Raw genomic sequence first — 20,073 nt, 5'->3', positions numbered from 1 at the left:
GAGCTCTACTCATGGTGGCTATTGTATTATTTCAGGGCCTTTTCTTGCATTTGAAAATAATCCTTGGTTTCTGCATCAGCAGGCATATAACATTATTTTTCCGGGTAATCTTTACAGACTCTTTGTCTCTCCAACACTCCAGGTGAACCTCTGGCCACCTCCTTTATGTGTTGACTAAGGAAGAAAAATGGGGTCTCCCTGTTTGGTCTGTGGCCATGTCCAGCAGAGCACTCCCTCTATGCCCGGATGGCTCCTGACTTCGGGCAATATAGCGTTGCTTTCTGAGTAACACCATGAAGCATCCCGCAAGAAGAGCATGCCAGAGACATGACAATCCTTCCACAAGTGATAAGGTATTGGCTGTGTAATTGTCTAGTGTGATACTAAGAATCAGTTATGTACACATATATCTCTGGGGGTAGAACAGATGCTTTATAAAATTAAGGGCAACCTCCACTAGGAATTGAGCTCCATTTGATACAGTGCATCCCTCCCTACTGAGCAAAACACATTTGCCAAGACTCCTTCACCCCATTTCCTTTTTCTCACTTCTTCTTTACTCCCCAGATCATGCATCAAAGGAATCCCATCATTTGCCCACCAAGTGAATAGAATCAGCTTATAAACAATCCCCAGTAAAAGGGACCTAGACAAAGCTATGATTCCTTAATAATTGTGTATTAATAAGCACTAAGTTAAATTGATGGAGGAATTGGGTCAAGGAGAGTTTTTTGGAAATTACATGTTTAGGAATCCTTAGGTAAGCTAAGAGTGTAAGAAACCCTGAGATTAACCCAGAGAAAGAGATGATCCTTAAATTGACCACAGTTGAACCACTGCCAGGACTGTTTTTATAAACAGTATAAATCTCAGATAACACAATCAAGGGCTCAAAGCTGTTTGTCATTGTGTTTGATGGAGGCATACAACCTTCTGATTCGAAGCAGAATTTAAGAAGCAGGTACCAACAGGATTTATAGAAAATAAGACACTGTCCTGTACACCAACAGAGTCTGTCTCTTTTATATCCGGTACAGAGTGGAAATAGCTATGGCACCACACTGCTTCTATTTAACCCCAGGGCCCTCTGTGTGTCACCTTCAACCTCAAAGTTTGTGACACTGTCAACTAAAGTTCAAGGTGAATTTTGAACAGGTCAGTCCTCCTTCAAAAATCTTTATTATTTTTGTTATTTTTGTCTGGGTTCCCCCAGAAACAAATTATTTTTGTTTGGGTCCCCTGAGATAAGGACTTGAGTGTAGAAAGCTTACTTAGGACATACAGGGAACACCAGCAGGGAGGAGGGACGAGATGGGGGAAGGGAAGGCAGCCAATAAAAGTGTCACAGAACCAGCTACCACAGTGGACGACTGAAGCTCAATCCTCTGGAGAAACTGGGAAATGTTATAAAATTCACACCGAAGAATTTTCCCACCTTAAGTGTTATGGGTTGAATTATGTCTCCCCAAAAGATATGTTGAAGTTCTAACCCCCAGTACCTCAGAATGTAAACTTATTTGTAAATAGGGTCATTGCAGATGTAATTAGGTCAGTAAGGATGTGGTCATCCTGGAATAAGGTGGGTCCTGAATCCAATATGACTGGTGCCATTATAAGTTGATGTGAAGAGGGAAGAACGTCACGTGAAGATGGAGACAGAGATGGACTCCTACAGCTCCAAACCAAGGAACAATGGTGACAGCAGAAGCTAGGATGAGGCAAGGAAGGGTTCTAGCCAGTCTTAGAGCATGGTCCTTGTAACACCTTGGTTTTAGACTTCTAGACTCCAGAAATGTGGAAGAATAAATTTCTGTTGTTTCAGGGCCAGTTTATTGTAGTTTGTTAGGGAAGTCCTAAGAAACGAATACACTGAGGGATGTGGGATATTTATACACTACCATCAGTCATGGCTGGAGGGCTGTTCAGCCAGTGACTGATGGCCGTTAAGTCCACAGTACATCTTGATTTTCACACACAGGCAGAACAGCGGCTTTTTGCGGTTCCAGAAAAATCCTCAGGCACAGAGATCTAGTTACTGGCAGCTGGAAGTCCACTGAACACACTGAAATGTGACAAGTCTCCACTCCCTCATTACCCATAAGATAAAGTCCAGCTCCCCAGGCGGGTGGCAGAAGAAGACAGATTTAAAGCCTGAGAAGGACTCAATGCATTCTCGCTGGTTTAAAGATAAAGAGGCACCTGCCTCTAAAAGCAATGAGTGGTCCCCTTCCCCACCATGCCCCCCACTCCACCCTCTCCGAGAGCCAATAAGAAACTGGCTTCTGCCAACAACCAGAATGAACTTGGAAGTGGAATTCCTCCCCTCAAGCCTCCAGATAAATGCCAGCTAGCCTTAACCTTGGCCTTCTGAGACCTATTAAGGCCACTAAGTTTTGATGTGGTTTCCATGCACCATAGAAACCTGAAACAAGGCCTTTTATGCCTTTTATTTACAGTTGAAACACTTCTCCAGATTGGTCCTGTTGTATACAGTATCTCTAACCTCACAACAACACTGAAAGGTGGCTCCTGTATAATTATCCCCATTTTGCCAATAAGAAATATGACTTTCATTTAGGCTGAGCAACTCATGTATATTTACCACTAATGTCCCTATTATTTCTACTCCTGCCTTTTAATGATAGAACAGCACTCAAACCTCTACTTTTAAAAAGTCATTTCCCAATTCATGCCAAGTAAAAAAACTGGTGTGGCCGCTGACATGGGTTGGGCTTCTTGCCCCAGGGGAAGGGAAGTGTCACTGTTGTATGGCTGAGATAGGCATATGACCAAAAGCACGCTGACCTCTCCAGGAAATCAGTGGGAAGCAGATGCCCTATAGGGAAGCAAAGGTCCACCTACCACTCACCATATGTCAAGTGGTGACAGGTCAGCATTTGTCGAAAAAGTAAACATTCTCAGAGTTATCACCTGGGAGCATATGGCAATTGGGATAGAAAAAAAAATGCCCCACTAACATGTCAGGTGTTAAATACCAGTTGCCAAAAATATATATTGTTCATGACAGCTTTTAATTTCTGGAGAAACGTGGGGAGGCATTTTTTTCCCCTATGCAACTTTGTGTAACTACAGTTACATTCAGCTGCAACAACTCTATACAGCAAAATATCCAGCCCTACAGAAGTGGGATTGCTTCATGGTCCTAAAAATATGGCCCTAAATTATTATTAGGCCATTAAATATTATCATCCACACAACCAAATAGAAAAATGGACCAAAGATGGGGCACCTGTACGGCTCAGTTGGTTAAGGGTCTGGCTCATGATTTCAACCCAGGTCATGATCTCATGGGTCGTGGGATCGAGCTCCGTGTCAGGGCTCCATGGTCAGCAGGGAGTCTGCTTGAGGTTCTCTCCCTCTACCCCTTCCCCTGCTTGCATGCACTCTCTTTCTCTCTCTAAAATAAATAAATAAATCTTTAAGAAAAAAAAAAGAAAGAAAGAAAAGAAAAATGGACAAAAAATTAGAACAGACACTTCAAAAGAGTAGGTATCCAAGGGGCCAATAGATAAATGAAAAGATGATCGGCTTCATTAGGCCATCAGGGAAATACAAACTGAAACTCCAATGAGACACAATTGACAATCCAACAAAATGCCTAAAATGAGAAACACCAACCATATCAACTGTTGACCAGGATGGGGACTGACTGGAAATTTCAGATACTGCCACTGGAAGGAGTATGGTTATGTCACATCTCAGTGTGCTCAGTGGACTTGAGCTGCCAGTTTATGCGGTGCTTGAAAACTGACACTCCACATCGACCCAATCAACAGCTTCTTGGTTTCTATCAGGTTGTAACGCATGTTCTGTACTGTGGGGTAACTGAGAACTCCAGCTATAAGTCAGGCAGTTGGGGTTTGGAATACTGGCCCTACCATTTTATTAGTTAGGTGGCTTTGGACACCTATGCGTCAGTTTTCCTGTCTTTAAAATGGAGGTCATAACAATACCGATTTCATTAGATTATAAGAATTCATGATGTTAATGCAAATATAGCAGTTAGAACAGTGCCTAGCACACAGTAAATGCTCCACAAATCAGGTGCCATGTATCGAGCTATCTCTTTCCATATTTATACATCTATATGCTCGAGTATGTTTTAGACATATTCAGGTAGGTTCAGCTAGAGGTGAACTTCATAGGAGCACATCAGTCAGTGGACAGAGAGGCATCCAGTGACACTATAAAAATCAAATCTGTTAATTGATGTATATTGACATTAATAGTTGACAGGGAATAACTTCATAAGCATGTATGTACTTCCGAGCACATATCTTTCTAATCTTTTTGAAATGAAGGCTAGGATGTTGATCGTGTGCTTCATTAAACACATGTGATTTTGAACTCAAAATAGTACACAAAGTAACTATATTAATTGTGTGCATATACGAACATTTGTTTCATCAAGATTGTCATCTATTTTCAGCTTTACTAATTTAACCAAAGGTTTAAAAGTTTGAAGGAGTACAAAAGTTATACGATAACCTTGAGGTCTTAAGTCCAGAAGTCAAATAGATCACAGAAGTGATATAAAAGTTGGTGCACAAAGCTGCGTAGATAGCACTAAAGAAATAGAAGAAAAAATGGGAAGGAAAAATAAAAGAGTAATATACTTGGATAAATCCAACAGAAACACTAAATATCCACGGTCAAGATACAATAATATGGAAAACACAACATTTTTTTGGCTTGCTTCAACTATGAACCTTGCATAGGTCCCATTTCCTCTGATAAAACATGCCTTTAATATTCATTTTCTAGTTCTTGAGTCCTTTCCAGTGACTACCAACAGTGGCAGGGACAGACTTTTGATAGAATCCATTTGCACCTTCCAAGATAATGTTAATATTTTGCTCTCTTAGGAATCCCAGCATTGAAAAAAGAAAGTCCCCAGATGACAGATATGCAGCAGCCTCAGGAACTAGAAGTCCTAGATAGAGCAAGAGGACACGGGGCTCAGCACAGACTTCTCTGGAGAAAATGGAGTCAATAGGTTGCTGCTGTGCTGGACTGTGTGGAGAAGAGCTTTATACACTAAGGGCAGAGACTGGGATACAGATGGGAGGGAGCACAGACTTCATGACAGCAGAGGATTAAACTATGCAACAGAAAAGATGGAGAAATTATTGAAACACCAAGCAAAAAAATGCAATCATGCTACACAAGTTGGCTCAGCTAGGAGTGATACTTACATAGATATAATAACTGAAGCACAGTATTGATTTAAAACAACATAATGACATGACTATACTGTATTAGGAGAGTCAAGGAGAAAGGAAGAGTGGGATAGGGACGAAGAGAGGACATGAATGTGTCAGTTGGGGTTAGGATATGTGGGTCAGAAAACAAAACTCTCTTAGTAGAAAATCAAAAGGTAGCAGTATAATTATATTATATATGGAGAAAAATATCCAAAACAACAACAGCAACAACCACCACCTAAGAGTTCATAGTGGCTATATTCAGAGGTGAGAATGGGAGGATTTGAGGGTATCTTTTTCATTACTAGATTTGCAGTATTATTTGATTTCAAAACTATGTACCTATGCTATTCTGATTTTTAAAAAATACTAAATGAACAAAGGGTTAATCCTTGGACTCACTGAGTCTTGATTCTGAAAAGATCAACATGGCTGGTAGTGTTTATAATAAAATATAGCAATATATAAATTAAATGTGCTAATATATTATAAATAACTATTTGGCTCCACTGGATGGCTTAGGTGATACTCATAAAAGCATGGTCCCTAGACTGGTCCCCAACTAGTCAAAGCCTGACAGAATCAAGATACAAGAAAGGATAGATTTTATTTATTTGAGAGGAAGAGAGTGAGATAGAGAACACAAACAGGTGGAGGGGCAGAGGGAGAAGCAGACTACTCGCTGAGCAGACAGCCCAATGTGGGGCTCAATCCCGTGACTCCAGGATCATGACCTGAGCCCAAGGCAGATGCCCAATGGACTGAGCCACCCAGGAGTCCCAGTTCTTGGCCATTCTTAACAATTTTGACTTTCCTTGAATATCCCATGAGATGGGCAAACCTCCAGCTCTCTCTCCCTGGCACCCTGAGAATAGACAGAATAGATTTTATCTGTTTCACTTGCAGCCTGTTGCCACAACTGCTGAAACTTCCCTGACCAAATGAGGCCAAACCAGGACCTTCAGAGCTGCAGGCTGCTGAGATAGGCCAATCACACCTCCTCCCGCTAGCCTCTGTGTCCAGGGAGCATGAGAATCAACATGAATGAGTAAGCAATGAAAACTTGCTTTGGTTTGTCTCATTCTTTGTGTGCTCACAGAGTGGAAGGAAAGGAACCTACATTCAGTTAAAACCCAGCATTTAGCTGATAACCAAACCAAAATGGCAGCATTCAGGATCAGCAGGGGAAAAAAAAGATCAGAAACAAAAATTGCAGAGTGTAAGAAAAAAACATACAAAGAGGAAAGTAAAATAATCATCAGCCTAAAGCATGTGTTGTTTTTAGCTCCCCAGTATCTGTCTATCCTCCTCCACCAAACCCAGCTCCAGGGAAGGATCTGATGGGTCAAACCAATCATAGAAATCCCAACTCCTTCGTCAAAGGTCATTTTCCAGATAACCCAAATACACTTTTTTCTTTTTTTTTTCTTTTTTAAAAGAACTTCAGGGGCGCCTGGATGGCACAGCGGTTAAGCCTCTGCCTTCGGCTCAGGGCGTGATCCCAGCATTATGGGATCAAGCCCCACATCAGGCTTCTCCGCTATGAGCCTGCTTCTTCCTCTCCCACTCCCCCTGCTTGTGTTCCCTCTCTCGCTGACTGTCTCTATCTCTGTCAAATAAATAAATAAAATCTTTAAAAAAATAAAAAATAAAAAAAATAAAAGAACTTCAGCTTTACTGAGGTATAATTGACAAATAAAATTGTAAGATATTTAACACGTACATTGTGGTGATTTTATACACACACACACACACACACACACACTGTGGAAGGATTTCTCCCATCTAGTTAATTAACACATCCATCACCTCACTTACTTCTCTTTTTTTTCTCCCTCTTGGTGAGAATATCTGAGTTCTGCTCTCTTAACAGATTTCAATTATACAATACAGGGGTTCCTAACTAGAGTCACAAGGTTTTACATTAGATCCACAGACCTTTATTCATCTTATAGCTGCAAATTTGAACTCTTTTACTAACTTCTCCTTACTTCCCAACCCCTGGCAAACACTTTTCTTCTCTCTGTATCAGAGTTTGACTTTTGTTTTTCTTTTTTAGATTTCACATATAAGTGATACTATGTGGTATTTTTCTATATCTGTCTGGTTTATTTCACTTAGCATAGGGTCCTCAAGGTCCATCCATGTTGTTACAAATGGTAGGATTTCCTCCTTTCTCATGGCTTCATAATATGTCCTTGTGTATATATACTACGTCTTCTTTATCCATCCATCCATTAACGGTCACTTAGGTTGTTTCCATATATTGGCTATTGCCAACGAGGTATTTATCTTAGACAAAAGATTTGCTCTGGGGCAGTCCAGTCGGCATAGATACTCAGCAAATTTGCTCAGTAACCATGGAAAACTACAGTCTCCTGGTGGCCATCTCATGACCAGAGGCATTAGAAAGCTAACCTAGGAAAGTGAGGTGTAGAGAATCACAAAAGAAGCAACCATGTCTGAGAGCTGCCTCACCTCTAAACTTTTTGGTAATGTGAGCCAATAAATCCCTTCTACTGTTGAAGCCCGTTTGACTCCCATTTCCTTTTACTTGCAACAAAAGCGTCTGACACAACACCTAACAGATAGGATGCATGAAGAAGCCAAAGAGTGATAGAGTTTTGGGCACTGGGACAGAGAATTGAATGCATCTTAAAATAATCCCATTCAAACAGAGTCCAGGAGACAAAGCAAAAATTCAGTGCTGGAAACTAGAAGATAATTGCTTAATTACAGTTTAGGGACAGCATTTGTAAAGGGTAACATTTCACCCCAGTGGGACTGCAGAGAAGGAAATTACTGATTGTTCTCAAACTCGTAAAAGCTGAAATCCCTTGTCTAAGGATTATTGTTCTCTGTGATAGCTCCATAACATTCTGTTAACTTGTGTATATATATATATATATATATATATATATATATATATATATATATTTTTTTTTTTTTTAAAGCATGTTTTTTTCTAGGAGCCCTGAAGGAAATGAATAAGGACAAGGAGATGAAGAGTTGGCAGTTTAATGAAAGAAACTTAAAGCATATATTTTCATATACATTATGGATATGGCAGAATCTTATATTTGCAAGTTATTTTAAATGTTAAAGCTTGAACCTTTAGATAAAATAATATAACAGAAATTTCTGCTGTATGGTATTGGGCAGCCGCCCCCCTCCCCGACTCCAGCCTCGTTTCTGCCCAGATCGAAGTTCGGTCAAATCAAAGACTGGGTCTCTGCAGTCTCCCTTCCTTTAACCATAGCCCCCCTCACTCAGCACCGTACGGATTCCATTTGCTGGCAGATTAAATTCTTCTGTGGTAAGAAGCCCCTTGATTTGTGTATTAAAATTACACCTACACAGGTTGCTTTTACCTTGCAAGTTAATACTAAATTATCCATTTCCTCTTGGATGTCTGAGTCAACGGCCACGTAAAGAATATAGCCCTTAAATTCACCCAAACACATGTGTTCAGAATTCACTGAATACTAAGTGCCTACAAAAAACAAAAACCAGATGCTAGAGAGATCAGACTGACAGGGAATTGTGGCACATGAAAGGTAAAAGAATAAAGGAATGCACTAAGCCTAAAATGCACATTTTTTTTCTCATTTTCGATCTTAGGAATTGAGCTGCACCTGACCGTTGACCAGGCTACTGCTATGATGCAGTTCTAATTGCCTGCATGCACCTGACCCTCGTCAGAGATGTTCACAGACGTTCACAACATTGCAACTTCAGCTAGTACGTGAACTCTTGGCCCTTCACGCGTTGAGTTTAAGTGCCATTTAAGAATGGTAACAAACTACCATCCCTGGTGTCTTTCTTCCATGTGTCCTACTCTCCTCTTATAAGGACACCAGTCAGATTGGAGTAAGACCCATTCTAAGGGCCTCCTTTTACCTTAATCACCTCGTTAAAGGCCCTGTCTCCAAATGCGGTCACATTCTGAGGTGCTGAGAATGAGGGCTTCAACACACGCGTTTTGAGGGGTATACAATTCATCCCGTAACACTGGGATGAAAAATTCTAAGATGTTAAAGCTTTATATGGTGATTTGTCAAGTTTTTCCTCCCTAAGAATAGATAAAATAATGAGTTATCTTAGGATAAGTGGCATCTGTGCGGATTATGTATTTCTTCCTCTCAGCAACCAACACACCCTAAGGACTCTCTGTGGTGGGAATCACAGATCCCACATTTCCCTGCCCCATGGCTTCCTGGTAGGCTCTGCCAACGGGAGACCCAACAGGGAGACTGGAAGGTGGGAAAGGGGAGGAAAGCACTTATTTTCTATGTCTAGCTCCTGTCAGCATTACTCCAGTAACAGAAGACAGCTGTAGCTTCAGTCTCAGGACTCCTTTGACAGTTCCAGAACCAGCCATAGAGCAGGCTCCTGAGAGATGACTGTGCATGCCCCATCAGCCACATTGTAGCCCCCAGAGGTTCAAGCACCAGCCACAAAGGGCCAAGTCCCCAAATTTGGTAAACCCATCTCTCTTTTTTTTTTTTTTTTTTTTTAAGATTTTATTTATTTGAGAGAGAGCGAGAGTGAGCAAGCATGAGCAGAGTGGAGGAGCAGAGGGAGGGAGAGAAGTAGACACCCCTGTTGAGCAGGGAGCCCAATGTGGGGCTCGATCCCAGGACCTGGGATCATGACCTGAGCCCAAAGCAGACACTTAACCAACTGATCCACTCAGGCCCCCAAACCCATCTCTTTTTATTCCCTGCCATGGTAGCTGCTTACTTACTACAGTTTCTGTTCATGGGAACCTTAGCATTTCCTTTCTGCACTTGTAACCTTCCAACACCTGCATAACGAGTGCCTGTATTAAATTGCCTGTATCAGAAATACCTGGTATGGTTCTTTCCCTATATAGGCCTTGGCTAATATAATGTCTTCGATGAGATGAAATATAGTACCTTGAAAATATTTAAGTATGTCTAACTGCTCTGTTTATCTTTATTTGTACGGTTTCCATAAATCGCTTTAGGTAGATATTTTACCCCAATTATCCACTTCAATTTGGAGCTTTAAAGTTCATGGTCTGTATACTCTTTTTAGTCTTTACAGACTCATGATAACAGATTAATTGGCTTTATACTCTCTTTGTAGCTTCTGACACCTGCATGCACTCAAAGCTTTATCTACAAAAGGTAACCATATACAAAGGGATATATATACACAGGTTCACTAAGGGCAAATGCACCTGTATTTTGTACTCTCTACTGAAGACAAGTTTTGACAGTAGTGGAAGAGATAATTTTGAAAATGTTACGACAAAATATTTTCATGCATGTAAGTTGTCCTGGATAAATTCGTTATGTCACTGAGGATAAGAGAACTTCCTAGATTTGGTATTTCTTTCTCAGAAAGTTCTTAACATGTTGAGTTCTGGCCTTTTTTCCCTAGAAATCTCTAGATTTCAGGTCTAGTATAAGCAAGGTCACTGCAGATCTCTGTGACCTTAAAGAAGCCACTCTACACCCCTGCCCCCAATGATCTCATCTGACAAAAACAAGGGTTTGGACAAGATCAGTGACTCCAACCCCTCTAAACATTAAAGACACATTTTCTCACCTCTCTCTCTCAGAAACCCTATATTTAAAAAATGTTTCTCCACCAAGACAGCATTTAAGTTTGGATTTCCCAATATCTATTAATCACAGATATATATATATATAACTTTCAACTGGATATTTTGATTTTCAAATTTCTTATTTTTAAAATGTACTTCAACATTTTCAAAATGTGGAATATAATTTGGTAGCCCCCGTAATTATGTTCATGAGCCTCTATAAGGGTTCTAGGTTTGCATTTGTAGTCTAAACTCTGAACTCTTAGGTGAATTGCACATTTTGTGTTAGTGAAACATTCCCTTCACCAGAATCTTCATCCAAATATACATAATGGGAACTGAAATAGAGTGGAACCAAATGGGCATATGTTTGTTTCCTCCAGGATCCCTTTATCAATCACTCCCATAGAAAATAAGGCTGTTTTTAATCCCGTAAGATTCAATCATGCTTGTAAAGACAAAGTTCTGAGATTTTTATATATTCAAATAATCACAGAGTTGAAAGGAACCGCAGCTAGTCAGTCCGACTGGATCCTGAATTGTTTACGGTGGTCCTGCCCAACATCTGTCCAAACTATGCTTGAATAAATTAAACTGATGGGGAGGTTCACAATGCTGTGTAATTTAAATCACCCAAACATCAGCACCCAACATATTTTCCATTGCCTGAAACCAAAGACCCATATCCTTTGCATATGCCATTACTGACACAGAGAAGGTAGTCATTATCTCCGACGCTGCAGGAAAACTCAGATCTACTCAAGTGGCACTTGCTGGATGGTTTTGCTTTCACTCACCTGCATGAAATGGAAGCCACCGCACCAGCAAAGTCAAGGAGACAGTTAATGCAATCATCTGGTAATTCCGGTCCACAGCAAAATGCAGTTACCGAAGTAAAAGGGAATTCAGGGTTATCTAACTCATGCAGAGTGGCATTTGTTTTGGTTAAACTGAAGCTGAAATACTTAATCTGTACATGCAATCTCTCTCCCATATGCCATGTCCATTAGAAAGAACACTTATGCTTCCTGTAGCTTGTTTTTCCTTTTTTTGCAGCTTATATTTTTAGAATGGATTTGTATCACCCATTATTCAAGTAATTATCAGTTTCTAGCAGATTTGTTGATTTTCTTAATTAAACTTAGCTAACAAATCATTAACAAAAGAAAGAAAAATGCAACAGTGTTTCTTAGGCCAATTAATTAACTATTCCTTATTTTATTCTGTACCCCCAGACTAGAAAGTAAATTGTGCATAAAACAACACTTCTAATTTTACTACTGTCATCTTAGGCTCATGGTTCCAAGTTGCAAAGAAAAAAAATATCTTAGAACACTGTTATTTATTGAGAATAACATAACCAGCTTGTGTCTTGAGGCAGATGATAAAAGGAAACTATAAAAGAGAAACAACTTTGGAAGTTTCACAAAAGGAAAATGCAGACTTTCAGAGGCATCTCGAATTGTTTTCCGGAGGTGAAATTTGTTATAATGAACATGGGAATTTGTTTTTTGTTTTTTTTTTTAAATCTCATCTTGCTGCCTCACTCATTTTCTGACTTGAACACTGTTACAGTTAAAATAAATTGTCTCTCTAAGTAAATAAATAAGTAATAAATAATAAATAATAAAAATAGTCTCTCTCTTTTCAAATATTTTTATTAGACCAAATGCTATGTCCTTTCACATTTTCCTAAGCAATTAATTCTTTCCTTTGTAATATCTCTCCAAGAAATCTATTTTATTCACAATACCAGATAGCAAGCCAACCCAGGTCCTTACTTCCTGAGCCATGGACGATCATAACAATATCCACACTGGGGTCCCTGCCTCCACTCTCCTCCGGAATTCAGTACAGCACCACCGTGGGCAGTGATCAAGAGCACAGACTTGAGCCAGATGGCCTGGGTTGGAATCTCAGCTCCAGCAAAGTGACCTCAGGCATATTAGTTTACCCCTCTACTCCTGTTTTTTATCTCAAAAATACCTAATTGATCCTGGAACTGTTTATACCCTGTTCTGCTCTGTAGTCCCCTCAGGCTCCCACTCAACTGACTTCTAGCGGGTTCAGCCAGCAGGTGGCATGACTGAGTGGAGGGTGAGAGGAAACAAAAGCCAGAATACCTCTCTTTCCCCCTTTCCTCCTCAGACAGGTTTTCTGTAATGTCTTCACTTCCTCCTCAGCTCCAGCTCTCTCAAGATAAGTGTGCTAGGATTACAACCTTGACCGTGACCCAGTGACCCCACCTCCCCACCTCTGGCCTCCTGCAGCATGCCTCCTCTAGTCATCCTTCCAGCCCAGATGAGATAGCAGCTTCCTGATCCTGTGAATCTAAGGTGTTTCAACATTCCTTATTGGCCCCCTATCAATTCCATCACCTGCGTATTAGATCCCCTCCGCTTTAAATATTCAAGATAGGGTTTTCCTGGTCAGACTCAATTCAACCCTGAGTGATCCAGGCCCTCGCAGTGTTATCGGAAGGTTTAAATGAGCTAAGATATAAAAAACACTGAGAACAGTACTTGGAACTTGATAAATATTAGTGATCATTAAATATTTTCACATACTATTGCTCCACTAAGTAATGAGAAATCCCTTGAGCTTTATTCTTATGAGCGCACAGTTGAGTTCACATTAATATTAATACTCAGATTCCATAAGCTTAGTTAGTTCACCTGTGGGAACTCAGAATCCAAAAAGAAGATGCTACTCCTCGGTATTTCTGAAGTCCCCAAAGGTGGCTCACATGTACTCATAAACAAGGTGACTCCTTCTTTGTAAAATGCATAATTCAGCACAATACCTAACATGCATATTATATTAGTTTCCTAGGGCTGCCATGACAAAGCCCAACAACCTGGGTGGCTTAACACAACAGAAATGTATTCACTCAGAGTTCTGAGAGCTGTGAGTCTAAAATCAAGCAGGTCCATGTCCCCTCTGAAGACTCTAAGGAAGAATCTTTCCTTGCCTCTTCTTAGCTTCTGGTCATAGCCAACAATCCTCAGTGGCAATCCTTAGCATCCATTGGCCTACACGTGCCTCACTCCAATTTCCTTGTGTATGTCTCCAAATCCCTCTCTACTTATAAAGACACGGGGCATTGGAATAGGGCCTACCTAGCCTCAACTTGATTGTACCTACAGTAACCCTATTTCCAAATAAGGTCACATTCAAAGGTGCCTGGGGTTAGGACTCCAACATATCTTTCTGGGGAATAAAATTTGACCCCCAACACATATATTTTGCTCTAGACATACTTCTTTCCTGTGTAGGGCTCGTTAATTATCATGAAATGCCTGAAGTGTTATTTATCCCCATTTTAGAAAGGCAGAGGCTGACATCAGAGAAGTTAAGAGATCTGCCCAAAGCACAACATACTGTAGAGTAGTATATTGCAAAATTAGAACCTGAATTCAGGTTTTCTGGAACCTAGACCACTCCTCTTCAAATTATACCATTTAACCCTTGAATTCAGTAAGAACACTGATCTTAGTACTTAATGAGGTTTAAATTCCTGCATATTCTGCCAAACTCTATAGTGCATTTCCAGATTCAGTCAAGCAGCCAAATGAAGGTCTAGAAGGCCAGTATATCCTGTATGAGTTAGTTGTTGTTGCATAGCAACCATAACCTCATGCCCCAGATGCATGATGCCTCCTCAACTCAGAGTCATCTGTGCAGATCTGTGGCCTATGAATGGGATCATTCATATTTCTGGGTCTGGCTGGCTGTGGACTGATCTAGGCTAGACTCAACTGATTCAGCCCAGCACTGCTACACATGTCCTTCATCCATTCCCTGAAACTAAGAAGCTAGACTGCACTTGTTTTCATGGTGATGGTAGAGGTTCAAGAGAAAAAGTATGCCCCAATGTGCCAACCCAAGTCAACCCTCTTCTGCTTGCATTGGCTGCTAATATCCTTTGGCCAAAGAGTTTCATGGCTGACCTCAGTGTCAAGGGGCAGGGGAGGTCATGCTGCCCATATCAGGAGGGAGCTGCAAAATAACATGATGAAGGGCCTGAATAGGGGGGGAGTGAAGGATTGGAGCCCTCACTGCAATTTGCTTTGCCACCTTAGAGTAACGGTGGTGGGTGGTTTCCTTCTCCCAGCTAGCACTCAATAAGTGATCTTGCTGCAGTCCCTCAATAAATTTTGAAAGTTCTTATACTTCTGTGGCTGGCTTTCATATAAGGCTTGAGCCTGTTCAAAATGAAAGGGTCATCACTTTAGAAATATGGAAGTACTTGTAGAATGGAGAAACATATAAATTTTTTTACTGCAGCAGACGGAATCATTTACATTGAATCATATTTCTCTCTCTCCCCCAGTTCCAATATTCTTCTTATTTCAGCAGAAGATTTAATTTTTCATTTTGACACTGTGATTCAACCTCCTCTTCAATAGCTTATATCTAAAGAAAGCATATTTTAGAAATCTCAGGAAGAGATTCTCTTTGTTCTTTAAAAAAAAATGGACATTAACAGTATTCCAAGTGTATTCATATGTTGAATTTTCCTCAGCAAACACTTTTTTTCTAGATTCTACTCCATTGCGTGTAGATTCGTGATTATATTCAAAAATTCTGGAATATAGTTGGTCCTCAATAAATATTTGTTAAATAAATAAATGAATGAGTTAACATACGCCTGAGAATCCATTAATTCTCAGCCAAAAACAACCATAGAGGAAAGGTGATATTGCTTCTGAAATCTGTGAACAAAATTACTTCCACCCCAACTGTAGCAACCACAAGGAATGTGTGGTTTAATGATATTAAACTGGACTTGTCATTTCCTCTCCTATTTGGCTCAATACAAAAATAGCTTTTCAGCTCCCACTCCAGAAGTTACATCCCCAATCTCTTCCACTATCACAGTATAGCAAAGAACACATACGGGGCCCAGAGCCACATGGACTAATGAGGCAGGAGAGGCAACCGTCTTTTCCGAGCACTCTGTAAAGCACACTCTTTTGCATAATATTCATTCAATTACATACTTAGTTGACAAATAGTTTGGATATCCTAATATTTGCCAAGCATAGGTGCCAAGTCTAAAATGGTAAGAAAAAATACGTCAAAGAAAAAAAGAAAAATGAAAAGAGGAAGAAAAAGAAAATCCAGTCCTATCCTCAAGGAGTTTATAGTCTTCTGTGGGCATATAGTCATTGCCCAAACAATCACACAGATAAATATAAAATCCAACCGTGATAAATGCTTTAAGAGATAGCTACATTGTCATGCGAATGCACATACCTTAGTGGTTTGACCTCCTCAGAGAGGACCGGAGGGTAAGTAGGAATTAACCAGGGAAATCACAGTGGGGGGCAAAGGGGGTTCTGCGCCAAAAGAAAAGCAGGTGCAAAAACACAATGCTAGGGGAAGAAGCAAAGCATTGTTTCTTAGAACTAAAAATGGACTGGAAGGTTGACTGAAGTCATAGCCCCAATTTTCACACCTTCCTGTAGCCACACCCTTCGATAGTCCCCCCCCCCCCCACTAATCCTGAGCCCTGAGCCAGGTTTGTGACTCACTTGTAGCGGAAGTGCCAGTTCCAAGCTTGGGCCGCAAGATACCCCAAGATAAAAGCTGGGGCTTGCTCTCTCAGACTTCGAATCTACCACGCAAACAAACCTGAGCTAACCTGCTAGAGGACGAGACATCATATGGGGCACAGCTGTGTCGCCCCAGCCCGGCCTAGTCAACCAGCCAGCCCTCCGATGCCCCGAGCACAGACACAGAACAAGTAAGGACAGCAGCAACCTAACCCATCAGATCAGCAGGACCCCCAAGCTGCTCCACGGAGTAATGAGAAACGCTGAATAGTTACGGTTTGGGGGTGGTCTGATATGCTATATGATACAAGGTTTTGATGTGGCTGGATTACAGAAAGCAAGGGGGCATCTTGTGCCAGACAAAGCAGGAGAAATAGGAAACAATGTAAAGTCTTGTGTATATATATACGTAATAATGAACATTCATATCTCACCCACCGCGGCACATTTTCACCGTTCTGAAAGCAAGAGCTCCAGGTTTCCTGCAGATATCTGCGCTTCCCCCACTCTCAGCCCACGTGGTTTAGCGGAGGTGGAACCTAGGTAAAGCCTGTCTCCAGCCTTTGGCCAATCAATAAATCCTATTCCCCTGGCCTCAGTCATTGGTTCAGGAGAGAACACATGACCCAAGCCCGTCCAATCAGAGTGACTCCCAGGGCTCTGGGTAAGACTGCTGGGGTAATGGGGAGCCTGGGTGGCTCAGTGCGTTAAGTGTGTGTGTTCAGCTTAGGTCATGATCCCGGAGTCCTAGGATCAAGTCCCAGAAGGGGCTCCCTGCTCAGGGAGGGAGTCTACTTCTCCCTCTCCTCCCCGCTCGTGCTCTCTCTCTCGCTATCTCTCTCGCTTTCTCTCAAATAAATAAATAAAATCTTAAAAAAAAAAAAAAAAAAAAAAGAATGCGGGGTAAGTGTTTATCCCCGCAGCACGTAAATTAGAGTTGCCGGCAGTTATGTTGTGGCCAAGAGAAAGATCTCGTCTGAGAAAAATCAACATGGAGGAAGCAAAGCTGGGGGGAGAGAGAAAGCAGATCTTTATTAAATTTTTTAAGTCCTGAGCCTGGATTGTTGGATAGAACTATCCAGTAACATTTCCTTTTTTATTTAAGTCAGCTTGAATTAGATCAGTTATTACTTATAATCAAAAGAGTCTGAACCCACATTAGGTACTTTTGTCTTTATCCCAGGTACACCAGGGAGACCTTGAAGGATCTGAAGCCGGGGAAAAATGAGTAAATTTGCACTTCAGAAGCCCCTTTGGCTGCTGTGTGGGAATGGATTAGAGAAGCTCTAGGCCGAATGGTAGAGAAGGGTTCAGATGGTTTTGCAGGAGTCCAGGTGAGAGCAGATGGTCACTGGGACTAAAGTCAGGTCAAAAGAAGGCCCACTTTGAGCCATCACTTAACAGAAACAAAATGTATACTGGAAGAAAGGAACATTCCAGGGTATCATTCTGCTTCTGTGCCTGTAAACCAAAGCACACAGCCCATCCGCATACTCACAGAGGCCACCCGGCTGGCAATGCTGTCCAACACTGTGACGTGGCCCTTGCTCACCCCTTACCTCTCTAATTTCACTTCTCCTCACACCTCTAGCTCTGAATAACCCTCTTCTCCCACCTAACGTTGGCATAATCCCCCAGGCTCCGTTTTGGTTTTTGTTTTGTTTTGTTTTTTAATTTAAAGGCCTTCAGCTTACACTTGGCTCTCAACTCTTCCTAGTTTTGGTGCCAGATCTTTACATCTTCTGTATCAAAATATGACATCACCATACTAAGGCTAATTCTAGGAAATAACAAATCTGGCTAAGAGCAAATGTGGTTCATCAGAGCATTTTGGTAACAGTGAAAACTTCCACCAATAAGGGAATTATTACATGAATATGGTAATTTGTAATAGTATACAAACTTTAAAGTGACCACAGAAAATATTATAGGAAGATACAAATTCTTTTAAAGCAATGTATATTATATGCCCAATCTATTTACGTCTAGATAAAAACTGATATAAAAACTAAGTGACTGTGTATAAAACGATAGTAGTTGTGTTTTAAAATGTTTGCATAACGGGGATACTTTTTTCCCTCTGATTTCAAAACTTTCTCTGATTTTACTTCACTTTTTAAAATTTGCAAAAAAGAGAAAGAAGGAATAGTGCAATCTAATCCTCTAATTAATCCCATTGGTTGGTAATCTGTCCAACGCCAGTTTTAAAAAGATGTATTGAATTTGGACATCAGATTACACTTGCTACTAATGCTGTGCTCACTTTATAGATTTGGGAAGCGGCATCCTGGGAGAGTAATGTTAATGGAAATGTTAGGTCCACAACGCCCTAGGTGCCTTTCTGAGATCCAAAAAGATATAAAAAACTAAAAGCTTTTTGTAAAGCATTTGATGGCAAAACCTGACCTAACCTGACATGAGGCTACTTTTACCACTTAGTGTGAATATTCATCCATTTCCTTGCAGAAGGATGAGTGTGTGTGATTACAGGGTTCTTTCCAGTCCCTAATGTGTTGTATGATAGGCAATCTATGCACCATAGTACTTTTCTAAAATCCAAAAGTTCTGCTACCCCTCTGGCCTCAGGGTTTCCTATAAAAAATTACGGAATGTATTCTTCTTCAGGTTCAACGGTATGGAAGTAATAATAATTCTCCTAATCATAATATGACTATAGTGTCCGGAGCTTCTATTTCGACTTCTACTACGTGCCAGATAACTCTTCTTTTGTGCTGACTTTGTGGTATACTCTTTGTTTTAAAGATTTATTTATTTATTTATTTATTTATTTATTTATTTTATTTATTTGAGAGGAAGAGATCAAGCACAGGTCAGGAAAGGGGCAGAGAGAGAGAGAGAATTCTCAGGCAGACTCCCCACTGAGCATGGAGCCCAACACGGGGCTTGATCTCACGACCCTGAGTTCATGACCTGAGAAACCAAGAGCCAGACACTTAACCCACTGAGCCACCCAGGGCCCCTTTCTTGGTGTACTCCTAATTCATTTCATCCTCACGACAATACTATGCAGAAGGCTTTAATATCTCAGCTCTATAGCTGAAGAGAGTGATGTTCTGAGAGAAATGACCTGACCACAGTCACACAATGGCCAGCAGTGAAGTTGGCACTTGTGAGATTTCTCTGGGCGACTTCAGCAATAAAGATTAGTTTATTTCCCAACTAATTCTGCTGCTCTGATTAACCGTACTTGCATTCCCCCCACTCCTTGCTTAGGCCAGCTCCATTCCTGTCTCTCTTCTCTGTCCAGTAGCCCTGATTTCGGTCAGGCAAGTGATTCACCTCATAAATTGGCAACTCTTTGAAGCAATTAATGTTAAATATTCTGGTTCTTTCTGCTTTGCTGGGAAAGAAAAATATGATTTACAAAGCAGTTTCCACATGTCAGACACACTGTTTACCATACGGCATCTTCTTTCATTTTCCCAATAGGGCTTGAGGCGGATTTTATTATTTTAGTTTTCAGGTGAAGATACCAAAACTGACCATGAGGATGATCTCCAAGTTGTTCCAAAAGGAACTACTATTTATCGAGTGGCAACATCATTTAGGCCATGTTTATCAAAGGAAATCATGGAAGAACGTCATCCAAATCAAGGAGATCCCTAGCCCCCTCTCTAGACCAACCTAGTCAAAATATCTAGAGGCGGAACCCTAGAATCTTCCCTTAAGAAGCTTCCCCCAGAGAATTCTGACA

This window comes from Ursus arctos, unplaced genomic scaffold (assembly GCF_023065955.2).
Source record: "Ursus arctos isolate Adak ecotype North America unplaced genomic scaffold, UrsArc2.0 scaffold_20, whole genome shotgun sequence".
Lineage (NCBI taxonomy): Eukaryota > Metazoa > Chordata > Mammalia > Carnivora > Ursidae > Ursus > Ursus arctos.
Note: the sequence above shows the minus strand (reverse complement) of the source record.